The 21,670-nt window shown below is 44.3% G+C and overlaps 1 protein-coding gene across 1 annotated transcript in view; it reads right to left on the bottom strand.

The window, feature by feature from the left end:
• LOC110840336 (uncharacterized) overlaps positions 1–21,670 on the bottom strand; it is a 139,662-nt gene that overhangs the window by 109,137 nt on the left and 8,855 nt on the right. The gene's annotated exons all lie outside the window — the stretch shown is intronic.

Raw genomic sequence — 21,670 nt, 5'->3', positions numbered from 1 at the left:
TAAGATGAGGTGGTCCAGCGGTTAGAACGCTGGCCTTGTAATCCTGGGGTCTCGGGTTCGAATTTATAACTTGTGTTGGGCAAGGCCGTGGTCTAGGCAACACGGAGTTTTCCTCCGTGGCATCCCAACAATTACTCCATTCACACACAGAAGAAGGCAATGGCAAACCACTTCTGGATCATCTGCCAAGAACGTATATGAACAGGTCCCAGTCCGAGAAAAGGATGGAAGGATCCCGTTCATATGGACCTGTCGTCAGACAGAACACTAAATAATAATAAGATGAGGTGGTCCAGCGGTTAGAACGCTGGCCTTGTAATCCTGGGGTCTCGGGTTCGAATTTATAACTTGTGTTGGGCAAGGCCGTGGTCTAGGCAACACGGAGTTTTCCTCCGTGGCATCCCAACAATTACTCCATTCACACACAGAAGAAGGCAATGGCAAACCACTTCTGGATCATCTGCCAAGAACGTATATGAACAGGTCCCAGTCCGAGAAGAGAAAAGGATGGAAGGATCCTGTTCATATGGACCTGTCGTCAGACAGAACACTAACTGTTTATTTCTGTGCTGTTCTGCACGGCTTCTGTGTTTTTCCTACGTCGCATTTACGTAAGACGCGGATCCAAAGAACGTAGCTCAAGCCAGGGGACTGAACACATCAAAAGAGTTGCAAACTTTGACCTCTTGGGGAATTGCAAAGTGCAATGAGAGCAGGTCTATTCGTTTCACTGTCTCCAACCCACCCAAAAAACATTAAAACTACTGTTTTTCTACTTGTATGGGTGTGAAACTTGGTCTCTTGAGGCTGTCTGCGAACGACGGACAGAAGGGTGGAGAAAACTCTAGAAGTGGTAATCCCACTTACCACCAAATATTATTAAGGTCACTGAGCCAAGGAGGACAAGATTGGCTGGGCACGCAGCAAACACGATAACCACGAACAGTCAGTACAAGATTTTATTCGGAAAATCTGAAGAGAAGAGATCAACTGCAGGATAATATTAAAATGGATGGTGTGAGGGCGTGGATTGGATTTATCTGACTCAAGACAAACAAGTGGCGGGCTGTTGTATACCCGGTGACGATCACTATTCGTGTTCCATGATTTCTTGACACTGTGAGCCACTGTTAGCTTCTCAAGGAAGACCCTGCTCTCTGTCAGGCTGTCTTTGGGAGCATCAGAGCCGCGTTGAAGACGTGGGTTCCTACAAATAACTGGCAGCGAGCGGTTCAGGTCAACGACCTCGCCTTTCCTTGGCCTTGGGACTTCAAGATGAAAAACAACTCACACCACCGGCGACCATCGATCTACCTCAAAACCCATCAAGGACTCGTTCTTCCGAAGATTGCACTGCACTGCCCCAAATGGCTCTTAATATCTGACCTCGTCTCTCAAGTAACCAACCGCAAATTCCACAAGACTTGTCTCAACGACACATGCAGTACTCTGAAGATGGAGGCGGTATATTCCTCCGAAACACTGAAGGCTACTCGGTGTTACAACCCGGAAGATCGTAATAAGTACTTTCCACAGAAGGTAGAACTTCGTGGCCTTCGTCCCGGGTTCAAATCTCGGCCCGGGGCCCGGCTATCCTGACTAGGGGGTTCGTGGTTTTCCTCTGTCCCTCCAGGCCACTTGTAATTCATTATTCACTATCCTCTCATTTGACGCTGCATAACCAATGAAAAAGCGTCTACATAAGAGAGTTTGGCGCTCCGAATCCTGTCCGATACCTGGGAAATAACATATTGTACGACTGATCGCTTTTAACAAGTCTCGGACCTTCTGTAATTGAGCGAGAGGTTCCGAACTTGGACACCGTGCGCTGGGTTGTAACGCAGTGACGTCATAACCTAACCCCCACCCCACCCCAACAGTGGTCTGTCAATCATCACAGAATCAAATATACTTTCTCACGGATATCGATTTTCTGTTCCTTCCAGACAAAAAAGGAACGCAGCTGATGTTATTTTCCTGCTCAAACATCGACTTCAGCGGACTGACCGGCTCGAGTGTTAGGTTAGGTTAGGTCTCAGTTCACAGGTCGCCATCTTGCATTCTTACCACACCATGAAAATATTTCAGTATTCGCGTCACGATGCATCGACAGATAAATCGATAATCGATATGAAGACAAATCGATAATCGATTCAGAGATGAATCTATAATCGATATGAAGACGCAGGCAGTGAAATTACTCCTACGACGTGCTCTTAGAACGCAAATAGACAACTAGTGAAGAACATTTTGTTTATTTACAAGCGTTAAAGAATCATTCGAAAGAAAAACACATGATTTCAGTTCAAAATTTAACGACGCAGACCTCATATAATTATTATTTGAGTGATGTGCCTCGTATACAATTTTTAAATATATTAATTTAAAACCGTATAGAAAATGCTTATTCTTTCGAACAGTTTCATTCGAGTCATTGCAAAGAGCCATCTTTTTTTGTCTCAAAAACATTTTACATGCAGTTGGCTACACGAAGCTGTCTTTACATCAAAAAAAATAATATAATTCACAACTTTAACGCTACACTTAAATCGGGCCTAGGATAATTTTCCTACACAACGGTTATAGTTGTACATATCAGTGAGACTGTACGTAGAGCATCGTTTATAATAACCATACAATATTAGATCGTTTTAAATAATGACGTCTTACTTTATGCATATGAGCATAATACGGTGATGTGAGCTGAGCACATCACAAGGTAACAGTTTGGAACGAACGTGTCTGTACCAGAATGTGGGGCGAGGTCAGTTAAGGGGCAGTTTCTAATTAGATGGGATAATTATATGTTGCAACACGCAAATGTGTTCACATATTTGGGTTGTACAAAAAATAAATGTTTTGTTTTGAAAATATTGGGAATTCGTCACTGTGTTATAAAATGAAATTCAGTCCAACACAACATCGAATTAATTTTTTTTAATATTATAGCCGTTCCATCATTTCCGTGTAGACGTGATATCTGGTCACTGACACAAATGGATGTAATAAACTGGAAGATAACACCTGAATTAAAATTCAAGAGACGTAGAGCACAGAAGATATGAAAAGATTTTTAAATAACTCAAATCAGCTCCTTGACTACGAACCGAAACGTCGGAATAAAAATACCTGGACGACCACTGAAGAGGGTACAAGAGGGTTGTAGTTTATATAAGCCTCTAAAAAAAACATAACGAGAAGCTCCATAATTTATACATTTAACCAAATATTATTAAATTAATCAGCTTAAAAATTATTAAATCATTCAGCAGGGAATGTTACGCTCACAGAGGCAACGAGAAATACTTGCAGAATTTTGATTGGGAAGTCTGAAATGCAAAAGGCATTTCGGGATACGTAAGCGAAAATGGGAGGATAATATTAAACTGGGTCTTAGTCAAGCAGGGTGGGAGAGTTTGGATTAATCTGGCTGCAGATCTTGTGAACACGATACGGGTCGCATAAAGGTGGCGAAGTTACCAGCTGAGCGACTGTCAGCTTCTAAAGAGGAAGTCGCTTCATGAAGGTGGTTAAAATTTCGAACCTGTGACAGTTAATCGCTGTTTTACTCAGGCTCTCACAAGTTCTCCTTCAAACGAAATTCCGTGTAAACTCATCCAGTTGATACGTCAGCTGAGAAACATGGTTCATTCAACCAATCAGGGAAAAGAAACTTATTCTTTTATTTGTTTCCTGTCAGAGCAGGATTCAGTTAATTTGTTTCGTGAATAGAAGGATGTTTAACTACGGACTGTTATCCTTCCCCCCCCCCCCCCCGGGGTCCGTCTCTCCCTTCATAATAATTCTTCGTGTCCTTTTCATCGAACCTGTCCAGAGCCGAAGTTACAGAAGATTACAAAAAAAAAAAAATGTTTTGAATGAGGGTTTTGAGTTATTTTTTTTACACACCCTGTTTATCCTAAAAATGATTTTGAAATCACGCCTTGACATTGGACACACGTCTGCAAAGATTTCTCTTTATTTATTTCTGTGATTCAATTCAGTGGATTTTCGTTTGAAATCCAAGAACGAGACGCGCGCGCGGACATGTTTTTTGTCAATTCCATTAAGTTCTTTTCTTTTTTTGCATTATTTTTTATGTGTTTTGTGGTCGAGGGTCCAGCTGCTCGCTGCATTGTGTATAGATCTCTGTATATTTTATGAGACTATGAATCAATGTAATCTGAATTCACTGTATCTTCAGCAAAAAGCAAATGTTAACATGACATTTTTTTAAAACTACTGAAAATAATGGAATTCGACTATTCACAGACACTTAAGTTACTTACTTAACACCACTGTTTCGATATTAGAGGTTATTAGTGTTTAATGAGATGGCCAGATTCGAAAATAATGATAAATAACTCGTGGAATTGGCGATGTATTTTGGTTTGAATATCCAAAAGGGCATTATTAACGTGGTTTATATGGAAAAGGCAAATCCACTGCGGGGTCACCCAAGACGGTGCTGACCTCGTTAACATAACCCCACAAAACCTATCCTGAAATAACCCAATTACATTATCTGGCTTTCATAAAAATCCACAATTAAAAAATTCTCAATTCCCACGTTCGAAATTCCAATTTCAAAATTCATATTTAAACACCAATCCTAACCTACAGTTTCTTAACCTAACCTAACATACAGATTTTTAACCTAACCTAACCTACAGTTCCTTAACATAACCTAACCTAATCTACAGTTCCTTAATTTAACCTAACCTAACCTACAGTTCCCTAACCTAACCTAATCTACAGTTTCTTAACCTAACCTAACCTACAGTTCCCTAACCTAACCTAATCTACAGTTTCTTAAACTAACCTAACCTACAGTTCCCTAACCTAACCTAATCTACTCCAAGTTCCTTCATAATGACAGCTGCACACTGGGAAGAATACCAAGGTGGAGACAGGATAATATTAAAATGGATCTTAGGTAAACAGGGGTGGAGGGATTGAACTGGATTTATCTGGCTGAAGATGGGACCGGTGGCGAGGTCTCGTAAACACGGAAACTTCGGGTTCCACCCAGAAGGTGGAGAATTTATTCACTAGTTATTAGGTTCTCAAGACTTGTTGTTTTCATCCGGCTACATTTTCGTTATTTCTTGTTCTGTTGTGTTAGAATTATATAAGGAAGGAATATTTTTATCCTCAGAATGTAAGTGTCAAAATATTATTCATCTTTCACTGGACTTCAGAGTTGACTAGAATCCGACACTGGACCAAATCCCAATGCAGTGGAATCTAGTACACATCCTAACACCTTATACTAACCCTTCAATATTCTGTTACTTACTCCTAGATCTTCCAACTTGTCTCTTACTTTCAGGTTTCGTGACTAAAATTCCTAAGTTACTTCAGTCATCTGTCAAAAACGTTGCAGACTTTTGTTATGTTATTTTATTTATAAATATAATTTTTCGTGGTTTCACCAATATCCATGATTCTGCCCCCCCAAACCGTCATTTTAGTATATTAAAAAAAACAATAAATATGAGTCTGAAGGCGGTTGCAAATTCTGAAACACCCTGTACATCACATACGGAACAAAATCTTCAAAGTCTCACTAATATCCACGATTACCGAGGCCTGCGATAATTAATCTAACGTCAACTGATATTAAAGTCGACTAAACGAGGGGAGACTGACATGGTCCGGGCATGTAGAACGCATTCAGAAATACTTTCTCGAACGCGGTCTTCAGAGTTCTTCAACTCTGAATGCAAACGAAATCACCCTCCTCTGTAACGACGTCCGATCAAATATATTCGCTGGAAATCGCAGTGTAAAGATTGCGTTTCGTGTCTGATACAAATTATACAGCGTAGCGTCTCATGATTAATAAACATTAAAGGGTCAGGAAGGAGACGGTCGTGGTATGATTGCCTGGAGGACTGAGGAAAACGACGAAGCCCCTCGGTGTAGGAGAAGCTGGAATGCTAACCCTGCAATAAGTTATGACTTAATACGAGAACAGCTAATTTAACTAAGTGTCTGTTTGATCGATTACCCAGCATGCGTTCTGCGACCAATAACGGGGCGCCATGATCCTTTCTCCGCGTACGACGCTCACAGGAGCCTCGTATCGAGGCCGGCCATCAGGAAACCAACACGTAAGTCCCATAATGCATCTGGCATCGGTACAGCAAAGTACACAGGGGTTGCTGGGCTGGACTATATCTCCCACCCTGTTTCCACCCCAAATCCAAAATGAGGGGATTTGTTGAGAACAGAAAGAAGGGGACAGAGGACAGACAGACAGACAGAGAGGTTAGAAGAGCGGTTGAGGGGAAAATGTACGAAATAGGGAAAAAGTGAAGCTTGGGGTGTGAGGGTAGTCGCGGATGCAAAGGGGAGCAGGGACTTGGAGGGTGGTATGGCCGAAGATGGAAGCTTCTGATGACCAAAGCCTTTTTGGATTTTTTTTTTTTTTTTCCCATCTCTCCTTTACTTTGTACGTCACACACAGTAGGAACTTTGTGATGGAAAATCTTGCGAAGTAAGACGAGTTTCAAGAAAATATTTCGCAGGGTTTTATATCCGCGAGAAGCGTCTTCTTATACTCGTTGGATGAAATACGGATTCAAATCGAAAATAAATATTAAGCATTCTCTGATATTTACATTTCAGAAACAGTGATTTTCAATTCGAAGGTGAACTTTAAAAATAAAATATCGTTTTAATGTAAAAAAGATCGAACGTCTCTCAAGGGATCGAAAATAAATTGACCAGTTAATATAAAGAGTGCTTAGCTAAGCACATCGATAGTGTGTGTCCATAATGTCGAGCTTAATTAAGTACGATAGGAGCTTAAAAAAGATGGACGAGGCACACGACTTCGATGATAGTTCGGGAAATTGCAAGAACTGAAAGTCAATTTTCCTACGTCTACATACAACAGGGAAAGCTCGTAAAAGAACGGCGTTGGGTGTTTTTGACACGACATCGTGCGACATGGAAGATACAAGAGATGTTTGCGGACTGACGCGTCTGAAACCGGACTGCAGAGGAACCGAGGCCCGACCAAGGAGACGACTCAGCGGCCCGGACGCCCGAGAGAAGCCAGATAACGTTGTTTTGTCATAAGCTGTTATTACAGAACAGCGAACAATTCGCCAGCGCCGTGATAATCTTCTCTGTGCGTTTGTTTTTCTAAGCGACGGTTCCGAAAAAGTGTCACGGTTATGGGAACATCGCCGACCACGCGACGTTCTTATAGACAGACTCGGAGATCTGAAGTGGGCACCTCCCGGACTGAAACCCTCAGCCTCACCACCGTCCACGTCCTGCGTAAATATTTTTCTCCTTATTTCTGTGACAGTGTTCGCTCCGTCTGATTTCGAAGAGTGTGGGCCATCTTTATTTGAGTCGCCTTGGGCAGTTCTTCCTCCCCCCCTGCCGCCGAGCCAACTTCTCATTTCAGCCCCCTTTTGTACAACACGCGGTGCAATACCGGCCTAACACTTCCCAGCAGCGGTTTCCAAACTCAGGAAGCAACGCAAATGGAAAAATGTTACCTGCCAATCAGTTGCGCTTAAAAATTCTGAAAATCGAAAATAGCCAAGAACAACGAAAGTGTGTTTTAAACGGCGGTTGGTACTTGCCTATATTGACGTTGAACAAGCCTGTAGACCGACGGAGATATTGATATGTCCTCTTCTTATTCTTATTCTTCTCCTCCTTCTTCTTCTTCTCCTTCTTCTTCTCCTCATTCTCCTCCTCCTCCTTCTTCTCCTCCTTCTCCTCCTTCTTCTTCTTCTCCTTCTTCTTCTCCTCATTCTCCTCCTCCTCCTTCTTCTCCTCCTCCTCCTCCTCCTCCTTCCCCTTCTCCTTCTTCTCATCCTCCATCTTCTCCTTCTTCTCCTCCTTTTCCTTCTTCTCCTCATTCTCCTTCTCCTCCTCCGCCCCCTTCTTCTCCTCCTTCTTCTCCTCCTCCTCCTCCTCCTTCTCCTTCTTCTCCTCCTTCTTCTCCTTCTTCTCATCCTTCTTCTTCTCCTTCTTCTCCTCCTTCTCCTTCTCCTCCTCCTTCTCCTCCTTCTCCTTCTCCTTCTCCTCCTTCTCCTCCTCCTTCTCCTTCTTCTCATCCTTCTTCTCCTCCTCCTTCTCCTCCTTCGTCTCCTTCTTCTCCTTCTGTTAGAACGAGGTCCTTTGTTTTCCGTGGAACTTCTCATCTTGAGCCGGTGGTGGATGAACCCTCAATTCTGACTGCGGCATTTTCCTTGATTTGTGTCTTTTATCTTTTCTTTTCACAGAACCTGCCGAATGCTTTCTTGGGACTGTTTCCAGGCCTCCTTAGTCCTTTAATTACGATTCCTGTCGCCCCAGGATCGATTACTTTAACGACTGTCACATCCACACAGGACCTCCCAATCTGTCTGCACCCCTCGATTCCACAGCGATGTTGTATCTTCGCATTCACTCTTAATGTCAGTCTGAGCTTCGTCGCAATGTCCACCATCGTCATCAGGTTTCAGCAGAAAGACGAGACTTTCGACAGATACGGAGGCAAAACTTAAAAGCGACAGGTTGAGAACCAAGAAATTAAAGAGAATTTGAAAACAATTGCCTCGAAGGATAAGGAATACGTAACTCAGCTTCTCAGAGACTACCCGAAAGATTATTTTGCGCTGGACTGGACTTAAGACAAAGACGGAGTTGAAGAAGTCTTGGAAAGAACAACTGAAGAAACTGAGGAGGACCTTAGGGTAGAGGGAGAGAGATTGCTAGACGACGAACGAGACGCGGAGGACCAGCGATTCAATGGTCACTCGGAGGAGTCGACGCGAAACTTGCAGAGGACGGTGTGGACCCGCGGACACGCGGAGCCCATCGACCTGAGGGAGCAGTAACAGATTCCGTTGTTCCTCGGGAAAATGTCGCTGACGGTAGCGACACATTTACGCATTTTTGACACTAAAAAATATATATTTTCGTTAATCGTTTTTGAATACGCTTGTGTTTAAAAAAATTAACCCCAGATCCTTCGCCCCGTTGACGATAAATATCAATTTTGTGACGTAGAGGAAATGTCAGTTTCGCAGTCAAATGAGTCCTTGTGATGGACCTGGGGCAATTTCAAAGAGAAATCTGTTTCCAGGGCAAGACTTGAAGCCGGGACTTCCCAAAATACGAACGAACGCTAACAACTCGGTTGCAACAAACACAAAGTGAAGATCAGAAATTTAAAACTACATAAAATTTTAAGAGAGATTTGAGGGTAGATGTTTACCGACGTTTCAGAGGTCACTGCTGCCTCCATTAGTTTTACGTTGTGCCACTCATCGTGAGACATTCTCTTGACGATGGAGGCAGTATGACCTCTGAAACGTTGGTAAACATCGACCAGACTACACAGCGCAATAACCCAGAAGACAGAAATCTTCATACTCTGACGACGGAGGCAGTATGACCTCCGAAACGTTGGTTAACATCGACCAGACTACACAGCGCAACAACCCAGAAGACAGAAATCTTCATACTGACCGCCCTGATGATGGAGGCAGTATGACCTCTGAAACGTTGGTTAACATCGACCAGACTACACAGCGCAACAACCCAGAAGACAGAAATCTTGATACTCATCGCCCTGATGATGGAGGCAGTATGACCTCTGAAACGTTGGTTAACATCGACCAGACTACACAGCGCAACAACCCAGAAGACGGAAATCTTCATACTCTGACGACGGAGGCAGTATGACCTCCGAAACGTTGGTTAACATCGACCAGACTACACAGCGCAACAACCCAGAAGACAGAAATCTTCATACTCATCGCCCTGATGATGGAGGCAGTATTACCTCCGAAACGTTGGTTAACATCGACCAGACTACACAGCGCAACAACCCAGAAGACAGAAATCTTCATACCCACCGCTGTGAGAACTGAACCAAATCCTACAATGATTAAAGCCTCGTATTTAATTGGGACAGCGTTCAGCTGTTACTCGGTCAGTAACAGAACATGTAGGCCACGTTCACCATCATCACACCCGTCAGATCACCAGAAAGTTCGTTAGAACGACAAAGATCTTCTCGTCTCAATTTAAAGGAGTTCACTTGATGTCGAATTAAGCACGCAACTGCCCCACCGTCTGTCTGACCCGTCCGTCCGTCGCGCTGACAGATGTCGGCGAAGGCTCACCCAGTGACCACGAACGAGTCTTCGTCGCATTAACGGTCCTGAATGTAACAAGTAAGCCACTGACTTTCAGAACGGACTTGATACCATCTACTTCAATTGAGTCGTTCACGATTTGGACAGAATCGTCTGTCAACTGTCCCCCCCCCCCCCCCCAAAAAAAAAGTGTCTCAATACCTGCATCGGATATTGACAGTCGCATAACAGAGCTTTCAGCTGTCACAAGCCTCGTAACAAGAAGGCCCTGCGTTTGTCTTAACCCCGTCCACAAACAGCTGATTTTTTCACAGACGGAAAGACTTCGTAAAGCGACGACGTTCCCCCCTGACTGCGACATAATCCTAAGAATTTAATTTCGATGTATTAATCCGCGCTATTCCAATTCAATATCTAACTGTCAGTTAAACCCTTCAGATCCTAAAAGTTCTTGACGATGGTGAAGAGTCAATTGAATAAACATTTCCTTGGATATTATCCATCGTCTAGTAAATATAAAACGTAAAAAACGACGTTTCGGAGATGGGACTCTCCGTCTTCAGGTTCCTACACAGTTGGGCCCACTGGATAGAGCTAATCCCTATCCGGAGATAACTGTGTAGGAACCTGAAGACGGAGATAGAGTCCCATCTCCGAAACGTCGTTTTCCATTTTATAGTTATTAGACGATGGATAATATCCAAGGAAATTTTTATTCGACGGAGATAGGGATTAGCTCTATCTAGTGGGCCCAACTGTGTAGGAACCTGAAGACGGAGATAGAGTCCCATCTCCGAAACGTCGTTTTCCATTTTATATTTATTAGACGATGGATAATATCCAAGGAAATTTTTATTCGACGGAGATAGGGATTAGCTCTATCTAGTGGGCCCAACTGTGTAGGAACCTGAAGACGGAGATAGAGTCCCATCTCCGAAACGTCGTTTTCCATTTTATATTTATTAGACGATGGATAATATCCAAGGAAATTTGTATTCGACGGAGATAGGGATTAGCTCTATCTAGTGGGCCCAACTGTGTAGGAACCTGAAGACGGAGATAGAGTCCCATCTCCGAAACGTCGTTTTCCATTTTATATTTATTAGACGATGGATAATATCCAAGGAAATTTGTATTCGACGGAGATAGGGATTAGCTCTATCTAGTGGGCCCAACTGTGTAGGAACCTGAAGACGGAGATAGAGTCCCATCTCCGAAACGTCGTTTTCCATTTTATATTTATTAGACGATGGATAATATCCAAGGAAATTTGTATTCGACGGAGATAGGGATTAGCTCTATCTAGTGGGCCCAACTGTGTAGGAACCTGAAGACGGAGATAGAGTCCCATCTCCGAAACGTCGTTTTCCATTTTATATTTATTAGACGATGGATAATATCCAAGGAAATTTGTATTCGACGGAGATAGGGATTAGCTCTATCTAGTGGGCCCAACTGTGTAGGAACCTGAAGACGGAGATAGAGTCCCATCTCCGAAACGTCGTTTTCCATTTTATATTTATTAGACGATGGATAATATCCAAGGAAATTTGTATTCGACGGAGATAGGGATTAGCTCTATCTAGTGGGCCCAACTGTGTAGGAACCTGAAGACGGAGATAGAGTCCCATCTCCGAAACGTCGTTTTCCATTTTATATTTATTAGACGATGGATAATATCCAAGGAAATTTGTATTCGACGGAGATAGGGATTAGCTCTATCTAGTGGGCCCAACTGTGTAGGAACCTGAAGACGGAGATAGAGTCCCATCTCCGAAACGTCGTTTTCCGTTTTATATTTATTAGACGATGGATAATATCCAAGGAAATTTTTATTCGACGGAGATAGGGATTAGTTGTATCTAGTGGGCCCAACTGTGTAGGAACCTGAAGACGGAGATAGAGTCCCATCTCCGAAACGTCGTTTTACGTTTTATATTTACTAGACGATGGATAATATCCAAGAAAATTTTTATTCGACGGAGATAGGGATTAGTTGTATCTAGTGAGCCCAACTGTGTAGGAACCTGAAGACGGAGATAGAGTCCCATCTCCGAAACGAAATATCCAAGGAAATTTTTATTCAATTGACCTTTAAATCCTAATGGCGATTACACGTCTCACCTGCTTTAAAAAAATCAATGGATCTTCATTTTCCACTTACGAAAGAAGAATTTCTTCCTCATACGACCGATCACCTCAAGCTCGGTCAGTGGCTTAGTTTCTCAGGACTTTGTCATATTCCTACTCCTTTCTGATCCCGCTCAGTTCTTACGGTAAATAATATCTCACAAAACTATTTATTACGTCACAGGTCGATCAGTATTCCGCCTGTGCTGGGGCTTACATCATACTCCAGACAGGATAGGTCTCTGTTGCGAGTGGTAGTGGATCTACACTCCAGGACGCCATTTCGGCGTTTCGGGAACTTCAAAACTTTCCATCCTCAGGTGAAAACGTGGGCAGTTCCTTCTCAGTTACGTCTTAGTCACCGGACAGTCTTTTCGCCCGAGGACAGATACAGACTCAGTTTCCGAAACGTCGTGTTATTTTTTAAAAAAAATCAGAAGCCCTGATGATGGAAGCAGCAATGGCCTCTGAAACGTCGGTAAACTTCTACGAGTCTACACGGCTCTACAACCCAGAGGGCAGATATCTTTATAGAATTTATAGAAAAATTTCCGAACACGTTGAAATCGTAAATTTTCCTTCATTTATGATTTCCTCGAGGACGTTTCAGCAGCTCAGATTACAGTCCATCTCTGTCATACGATAAGACGGTGTTAATAAGGTACTCAAAAGCCCACAGCGTATAATGATCTCATTAATCGCATAATGAATTGGTAGGGATGTGAAAGGACCTCGAGAAACCTCAGGGTAGTTTCTCTCAGGGCGAAGATTAGAACCCGGGACCTGCCGAATACGGAATTACTCTCTTTGGCGAGAGAGATTTTGTGTGCAGCCGAGTACAGTCATTGGACGTAAACATTTTAGATTATCGGCCTGGGTCCACTCTGGCACCTGGGCAGACTTCTAAGGACATCTCGTCTTGTGTCCAGCGAGAAAATCCTCCGACTCACTCCACTTTTAAGCCTCTAGGATAATTGGGGAGGGAGGAGGTTCTTAAGGAACAGATTTTTAGTCGACTATTTCGAACCAGTTTCTCGCAACAGAATTCTTTACGCATAAGGAAATAATACAGAGAGGCGAAGTGAAGGACGTGTTCATAATAGATTTACAATTTTATTTGGAAACATGTTACAACCGTAGGGATGAGCTTTTTTTAGAGTACTCGGGACGCACGCGTTACTGTGCGGTCAGACAATGGACCGCGATCCACCAGCTGCGTCCTGTCCATCAGAAATCTTGCTTCTCATTCTTTTCAACCGGGGGGGGGGGGGGGTCACTTCGTGTCCAGTGGCCGCGAGATTTCCAAGGGCTCCTCCTCAGATAAAAGAAAATATAAGACGGAAAAAAAATGTTGTGTGCTCCGATTAGAGTGGACGTTAGACAGAAATAGTCCGTCGGATGCCTATTCAAAGGCCCATCGCTCACAACTCAGGATACCGTCGAGTGGCCAGATACACCGGAGGCTCCGGGTTCAGATTCCACCCGGAGGTTCCAGGATCAGATTACACCCGGAAGTTCCAGGCTCAGATTACACCCGGAGGTTCCAGGCTCAGATTACACCCGGAGGTTCCGGGTTCAGATTCCACCCGGAGGTTCCAGGCTCAGATTACACCCGGAGGTTCCGGGTTCAGATTCCACCCGGAGGCCAACTATCGTGACTGTACTTCTCAGTGTCTCATTTAGTAACTTCAGACACGTGTCTACGACCCTTTCTTCCAAGTAGTTTTAAGTGAGTTATTATTCATATAATATTTAATCTGATGGTGTGTGGTCTGAGCTACTCACAACTTCTCTTGGCTTTGCACGAAAGTCTTCCGTGCTTTTTAGAACACGATTAAACCTGTTCTCAGCTCAGAGGCCGACGCGGCTGTCTGTGTCCCCCAGTAGCGGTCCTTCTCACGTCCTGCGTGTTTAGAAATCGCGGTAATGCGTGAGACATCACACAAACCACGGAAAATGTCCCTAGTCCAGGTGGCGAGCAAACAGATGACTTGTCTTCTGGGTTGTAATCTCGTAGGAGTTTCAGAGGTCACTGCTGCCTCCATCATCAGGGACTTCTGACACGTCGTTGCCACAATCCAGAAGACAGCCATCTTCACAATCATACTAATTCTTTCGCGTGCCATCTATGGGTCACAAATCGCAGTCAGAAACAAAGTGCTTACGCCAAGGGTACCTTAAACTTTCATCCCTTATCCTGTTTGCTCTACTTGTAACCTCCCCCCCCACCCCTCCTTCTGTTACTTCACATAATCTCGACCTCAATATTCGAGATCCAATATTTACCGCTCGGCTACGACTTATCAGGTCCTCGGCCTTTGCCTTCCGGGGCAGGCGTCTGATTTGTCTCTCGCCTGGGCTGGACCGCCATTACCTTCTTCTCAAAAGGACTCCGGAAAACAGAAATACTGTGACACTCAGCGACTTAAAATTACTATCGCAAATATTAATGGACAGGACAAAGCGTTGGGCCATATTTAACTTCGTCTAATTTGTTCTGGATTATTAAGCAAAAGTTTCTTATTTATAAAAAAAAATGTTTCATGAGATCGAATCAATTTCTACTAAACTATAAGCCTGTTTTGTATTTCCAATCACTGAAGAAAGAAAAGAGTTCCAACACCGAAACAAAACTTTCTGTAACTCACGAAGTACTAAAATCTTCCACAAACAGCTGTCCAGTTGGAGTCACCATGAAACAATTTTAATAAATTAATGTCTTAAGACATATATCACAACGCACAGTTTTTATTATCCTAATTTGAATAACACTACCACCTCAAAATTTCGCACTGTAACTATTTTGTTCAGTCCCCAAGTTATGAGACTTCACTTGTTATAAAAATTACGACGACGACCTCTGTTACTTAAATCCATCCATCCAAGTACCCATCAGAAAGTTTTGTGATAATTCAAAGCTTTTATTTCGAAAAAGAATTTGCGTACACGACCCGAGTGAGTATGGACTGTCCAAAGAATTCAGTATAGTTTTGTTATGTGTTCAACATCCAGTACCACCGTGTAGTCTGGTATAAGCTCACCAAAGTATTCGTCCTGATGATGGAGGCAGCGAAGACCTCCGAAACTCTGGTAAACTCCCTGACAGGATTCTTAGCTGAACAGTTACTAAGTTCTTTGACTAAATCCCTGTTCTTATAAAACCCAAAATTTTATCACCATCTATTCAAGTTCGTGCCACTGGACTATTTCCTGAGCCACTTTATGCCAGTTCATGGCCTCAGAATTAACTTCCGTGAGATCCATTTTAATATTATCCAATTCTGAGACTCGGTAAGACTCAGCCTCGCCCTAAACAAAATGTCGGCTACCTGGGAAATGTCCTGCTGATGTAATCTGTCCGTCTGTTTGTTTGTTTTCCTCAGGCGCCTACGACAACTTTCGCTCTTATCTCCCGGCAGACCGCGAGATGTTTGTCGAGGAACACAGACTCCGGGGTCTGCTTTATCAGCCTCGTTACCTGCGTCCGGGCTCATTTCTCAAAATGTTATTTGTCGATCGTGTGGCAGGGATCGCTCAGGAAGACAAACACAATAACCTAACCATCAGTGACGCTTCTAAATATGCCATCGTACGCTTCCTGTCTCCTCCGACAGATGCCAGCAGACGTGACCACAGTTTCGTAACATTTTATCAAAAATTCTAACATCCTTAGTCATTGCTTCAACCAAAATTTGCTCCGACCAGCGTTGACGGAAATCAGCATTTAATTAATGTTTTCCGTCAGATTGCGTTGCGTGAGCGTCGCCTTCAAAGTTCTGAGCGTGTGGGGCCGCAAGCTAATCGCGTAAGTACCCCCTGACGTGTCCACTAAACGCTAAACAGTGACGAACTTATAAATCTTTACTCCTCCCCCAGTATTGTCAGGGCGATTAAGTCGAGAAGAATGAGATGGGCAGGGCATGTAGCGCGCATGGATGGGACCAGAGGTGTGCACCGGGTGTTGGTTGGCAAGCCTGAGGGGAAGAGACCTCTGGGGAGACCAAGACGTAAATGGAGGATAATCTCAGGCGGGATCTATGGGAGATAGGAGTTGAAGGAGACTGGATTTTGTTGGCCCAGGACAGGATCCGGTGGAGGGCTTTGGTTAATTCGGTGATGAACCTTCGGGTTCCCTAAGCCATCTGGTTGGTTGGGTCCACTATTTGGGAAGCCTGAGGGGAAGAGACCGCTGGGAAGACCTAGACGTAGATGGGAGGATAATCTCAGGCGGGATCTATGGGAGATACGAGTTGAAAGAGACTGGATTTTGTTGGCCCAGGACAGGATCCGGTGGAGGGCTTTGGTTAATTCGGTGATGAACCTTCGGGTTCCCTAAGCCATCTGGTTGGTTGGGTCCACTATTTGGCAAGCCTGAGGGGAAGAGACCTCTGGGGAGACCAAGACGTAAATGGAGGATAATCTCAGGCGGGATCTATGGGAGATAGGAGTTGAAGGAGACTGGATTTTGTTGGCCCAGGACAGGATCCGGTGGAGGGCTTTGGTTAATTCGGTGATGAACCTTCGGGTTCCCTAAGCCATCTGGTTGGTTGGGCCCACTATTTGGGAAGCCTGAGGGGAAGAGACCGCTGGGAAGACCTAGACGTAGATGGGAGGATAATCTCAGGCGGGATCTATGGGAGATAGGAGTTGAAGGAGACTGGATTTTGTTGGCCCAGGACAGGGTCCGGTGGAGGGCTTTGGTTAATTCGGTGATGAACCTCCGGGTTCCGTAAGCCATCTGGTTGGTTGGGTCCACTATTTGGGAAGCCTGAAGGGAAGAGACCGCTGGGGAGACCTAGACGTAGATGGGAGGATAATCTCAGGCGGGATCTATGGGAGATAGGAGTTGAAGGAGACTGGATTTTGTTGGACCAGGACAGGGGCCGGTGGAGGGCTTTGGTTAATTCGGTGATGAACCTCCGGGTTCCGTAAGTCATCTAGTTGGTTGGGCCCACTATTTGGGAAGCCTGAGGGGAAGAGACCGCTGGGGAGACCTAGACGTAGATGGGAGGATAATCTCAGGCGGGATCTATGGGAGATAGGAGTTGAAGAAGACTGGATTTTGTTGGCCCAGGACAGGGTCCGGTGGAGGGCTTTGGTTAATTCGGTGATGAACCTCCGGGTTCCGTAAGCCATCTGGTTGGTTGGGTCCACTATTTGGGAAGCCTGAAGGGAAGAGACCGCTGGGGAGACCTAGACGTAGATGGGAGGATAATATCAGGCGGGAGGAAGCCTGAGGGGAAAAGACCTCTGGGGAGACCTAGACGTAGATGGTAAGATAGTCTCAGGCGGGAGGAAGCCTGAGGGGAAAAGACCTCTGGGGAGACCTAGACGTAGATGGTAAGATAGTCTCAGGCGGGAGGAAGCCTGAGGGGAAAAGACCTCTGGGAAGACCTAGACGTAGATGGGAGGATAATCTCAGGCGGGATCTATGGGAGATAGGAGTTGAAGGAGACTGGATTTTGTTGGACCAGGACAGGGGCCGGTGGAGGGCTTTGGTTAATTCGGTGATGAACCTCCGGGTTCCGTAAGTCATCTAGTTGGTTGGGCCCACTATTTGGGAAGCCTGAGGGGAAGAGACCGCTGGGGAGACCTAGACGTAGATGGGAGGATAATCTCAGGCGGGATCTATGGGAGATAGGAGTTGAAGGAGACTGGATTTTGTTGGCCCAGGACAGGGTCCGGTGGAGGGCTTTGGTTAATTCGGTGATGAACCTCCGGGTTCCGTAAGCCATCTGGTTGGTTGGGTCCACTATTTGGGAAGCCTGAAGGGAAGAGACCGCTGGGGAGACCTAGACGTAGATGGGAGGATAATATCAGGCGGGAGGAAGCCTGAGGGGAAAAGACCTCTGGGGAGACCTAGACGTAGATGGTAAGATAGTCTCAGGCGGGAGGAAGCCTGAGGGGAAAAGACCTCTGGGAAGACCTAGACGTAGATGGGAGGATAATCTCAGGCGGGATCTATGGGAGATCAGGGAAAACTTATTTATGTTAATATTATCTTTTGATTTTCTTACTTAGTTCTCGTACCACTCAACATTGGCTCGCGTACTACCAGTGTACACGTGCCATAGGTTGAGAAATCCTGCTCTAACGCAGCGTTGCCAAATAAACCGCAAATAAATCCATGAAAAAACAGAACATATCTGTCTTCTGGGTTGTAGTAGCGTAGAAGTTCACCATAGTTTCAGAGGTCCTTGCTGCGTCCATCATCAGGGCGAGAATTCTAAAGAAGGAATTTCGCTATCGTTCGTCGTTTTCTACATAATACTCGCTCCATCCTTTAGACTCACGTGTGACCATCAGCCAGCCGATAGGTCAGCTTTAGTGCCCAGAATATCATTGCACCTCTGAATGAAATGACCCTTACGTACTCTGACCAGAATGGCGTTTTCAGTCCACGTTCGCGGTGTAGACGATGCTCGAACGCGGTGTTCGTCGAATTCCGCTTGTCCGCGGTTAAAAAGATCGTTACTGAAAACTTCGTGAATTTTTCCTGGGCGTGATCAGACGACAATCGGAAGTCACGAAATAGCACGCGACCGACAATTTGTAATTTTCGATTAAATTTAATATAAGATGACATAGGAGACATAGAAACGAACTTATCGACTGATTTTGGCATGAACATGAACACGGACGTTTCGTGAAGGTGTAAAGTCACTCTAATTTATGTGAACCATACGAGCAAAATATTAATTGTACGCACTGAACAGATTCTGTCCTCTTTCCGTCTCGAGACCCGAGTTTTAAACAGCCCTCCACAACGACACCTGCACTAATGCTACTTAAAATGAGAAACTTACTTAAAAAAATTAATTTAATTATTTACCAGCTGTGTGGTATAGATAACATCTAATTTACCGGCAGAGCGGCTGGCCATGTCGAGTCGAAGGTAAGATACCGACGTTTCGGCGGAACATACCATCTTCATCTTCGCGGCTGAATATCATAACTCTTTCTCCCTACTTATTCAAGATCCATTTTAATAATATCCTCCAGTCTACCCCTCGTCTCTTCCCCTCAGGTTCTACGACTGCCAGTTCGCGTGTTCCACCCCTCGTCTGTCCACGCGAACTTTCCCAAATTCTCCACTTTAAAAGTTCAAGTTATCTCGCGACGCGTCTTCCCATGTTGGACACCCCTTTTCTGGCATTCTGACCAACGCAAATGTAAATTATTAAAGTAGGTCACGGCCACTGTTGTTATTGTCCATTCCAATCCTTCCCTATCATTCTAGCATCGTCATGATTTACAGAAAGTAAACAAACACTAGATGGTTAGATAATATAACAGACTTTGCTTCGCTAATCTCAGATACAGGGTGTTCGCAAATAATCCCTGATGTTTGAAATGTAAATACTAACAATGAATTACGGTATTACAATATTTAACGTGTTTCATTAACACGTGTTATTGAGAAGAACTGTAACATTGCTAGAATACTTCAGAACTTATAAAATATTTTGATTAATGTTAACGATTAAACATATTCGCACTTATGGTTCACTAAATTTAATTAATAAGCGTATTGCGCTGTGTAAATTTTTTTTTTGGGATTATAGTCACACAATTCCATGCTTCGCGCTAAATAACCCTGTTGTCGACTAGATTGGTGAATACATCTTCATGGGGATTATCCCACAGGTTGTGCAAGTGTGGTTGGGGATTCCCCAATCGGGGAATCCAAACCCAGACACATTTCAACCAAAATTTACATACGACGAAAATTTTTTGCTAAAACTCCCCAGGATTGAATTTTATGAAAATACATTCAGCGAGACCCGATCTATTATTACTCTGACGGACGGACAGACAGGTATGCGGACATGACGGAACTGATAGCTAAGATTAGCAACTTTCAGCAGTGAACGCGCCTAGGAACTTCACAGAATCCGAACTACGGTCTACGTCAAATGTTTTAATGACGCTGAAACTTTTTCGGTTTCAAGTACTAGTTGTTATAGAAGGTGGAGGGCAATGTTTATATTTATTAAAGAATGTTTTTATGGGATTACAGTGAAATTAACAGGCTGTACTAACACGCTTTATATTTAGTGGGCTTAAGTTGTCAACATGTTTCACGCAAATCGAAACGCGGGGACACAGGAACACACATCGATACCAGTTCTGTGTAAAATGTTACTAAATGAACAGAATTGAAAGGTATGCAGACATTCCCTAGATGGGGATCAGTCAATAGACGCAGCGAAGTGTTAGGTCAGTGTGAATCAGTGGCAATTCCACGGTTGCCAACCAAACCACAGCTCAGTTTGGTATTTTAGAAGCGAATTTGAAAGGGAGACACAAACTTCTTTAAATTAATACGTCGATAAACTCGAAATGACACAATTTCGTGGTCTTAATTTAACTGGGAGCTGAGTAAAACGAATAAAAATCAGTTTTAGATAAGTATCGTGACCTTTGTCAGAAACCTTTGAAGAAAACAAATGTTAATTGTAAGACTTGAGGTTTTCGCAGCGGCGAGTATGAAGATTTCTGTCTTCTGGGTTCTTGCGCTGTGTAGTCTGGTCGATGTTTACCGACGTTTCGGAGGTCATACTGCCTCCGTCATCAGAGTATGAAGATTTCTGTCTTCTGGGTTCTTGCGCTGTGTAGTCTGGTCGATGTTAACCAACGTTTCGGAGGTAATACTGCCTCCATCATCAGGGCGATGAGTATGAAGATTTCTGTCTTCTGGGTTGTTGCGCTGTGTAGTCTGGTCGATGTTAACCAACGTTTCAGAGGTCATACTGCCTCCGTCATCAGAGTATGAAGATTTCTGTCTTCTGGGTTGTTGCGCTGTGTAGTCTGGTCGATGTTTACCAACGTTTCGGAGGTCATACTGCCTCCGTCATCAGAGTATGAAGATTTCTGTCTTCTGGGTTGTTGCGCTGTGTAGTCTGGTCGATGTTTACCGACGTTTCGGAGGTCATACTGCCTCCGTCATCAGAGTATGAAGATTTCTGTCTTCTGGGTTGTTGCGCTGTGTAGTCTGGTCGATGTTAACCAACGTTTCAGAGGTCATACTGCCTCCGTCATCAGAGTATGAAGATTTCTGTCTTCTGGGTTGTTGCGCTGTGTAGTCTGGTCGATGTTAACCAACGTTTCAGAGGTCATACTGCCTCCATCATCAGGGCGATGAGTAGGAAGATTTCTGTCTTGTGGGTTGTTGCGCTGTGTAGTCTGGTCGATGTTAACCAACGTTTCAGTCATCAGGCCCTCATTTTCGTCCAGTACCCGAGAAAAAGAGGGCAGAGGACTTTTCCTCTAGCCTCTGCGTCCAGACCGACTCTGGGTCCCACCCAGCCTCCTCTACAATGGGTACCGGGGTCCTTTCCCGGGGGTAAAGCCGGCCGGGGCGTGATGCTGACCACTCACCCCCACCTAGTGCCGAGGTCAAGGAAGAGAGGAGCTATACC

Source organism: Zootermopsis nevadensis, unplaced genomic scaffold, assembly GCF_977971745.1.
Source record: "Zootermopsis nevadensis isolate Lab colony 2312 unplaced genomic scaffold, Znev_1.0 Znev_ptg000046l, whole genome shotgun sequence".
Taxonomy (NCBI): domain Eukaryota; kingdom Metazoa; phylum Arthropoda; class Insecta; order Blattodea; family Termopsidae; genus Zootermopsis; species Zootermopsis nevadensis.
This window is presented reverse-complemented; position numbering and strand designations above follow the sequence as displayed.